Here is a 1008-nt window from a genome sequence, read left to right on the forward strand (position 1 = left end):
TGCTACAGGGATACTGGCTCCACACTTGGGTAGGTCGAGTTTTAATTTAGGCAAATAATAGATGTTTAGGGTACGAGGTAGATAAGGGTAGTAGATAAGAGCCCCTAACTTCACTGTGACTTAGTTTACTGTCATGAAAGAAAAAAAACCTATGGTATTCCTTGACTTTGTGTAAATATCACGTTTCTGGCCATAATGGGGTTCATGTTTCACGTGCTTAATATTCAAATACAGTCAACATTACTAAGCGCCTACCAATAAACGCCTTGGTAGTTTGTTACTATCATGTCATTTGTAAAGAACGTTTATCTTTTCCTTTGTATAATATGGTCCAGCATCTCCGAAAATAAGTGCTTCGAAATCTTCCTTCTTAGTTAACTTGAGTGTGCTGAGTACTTGAGTTCCCTTCAGTCCTGGATATGCACAATCACGATCCCCGAACCCCCATAACTCACTCGAAAAGCCAAGTAACGTGCTCTATGTTTCTCAGGTCGGGAGAGTTTCGAAGCTTCATTTCTAGGCACAAGACTCTTGTCCTTGATTATACTTGGGGAAGGTCAGGGTAGGTATCTCCCCATTGATTTCCATACGACGCACCAGTTCGCTTATGTCACGATCTCTCTTTCGGAAGCAATTAGTCGAGTCCTTTTTGATAGTCAAGAGTCCTTCATGATGGTCAAGAGTCCTTTTTTTTCTGAGAGGGGTAGTGATCCTAGTATTTAGATTTTTTGTCAGAAAAAAGAAGTATGTATTAAGGAGCAAATTTCTTGTTTTAAATACACGCGGTCTTGAACATGGCAACAGAGCTTTTACGGAAGCAGGCCGAAATCCTGTACTTTTAGCTTTTATTATGTTATAGTGGACACGTATTTCAATTAAATAGAAATTGTTAAAGCCGCTGCTGAATAACAAAAGGGAATTTGTACAGTATTAGTATTGCCGAATAACTTTATGGTAACCCGAAACGATAAACTTAATAAAGATATTCTAGTTCACATCTCTGTGTCT

Source organism: Penaeus monodon, chromosome 27 (assembly GCF_015228065.2).
Source record: "Penaeus monodon isolate SGIC_2016 chromosome 27, NSTDA_Pmon_1, whole genome shotgun sequence".
Lineage (NCBI taxonomy): Eukaryota > Metazoa > Arthropoda > Malacostraca > Decapoda > Penaeidae > Penaeus > Penaeus monodon.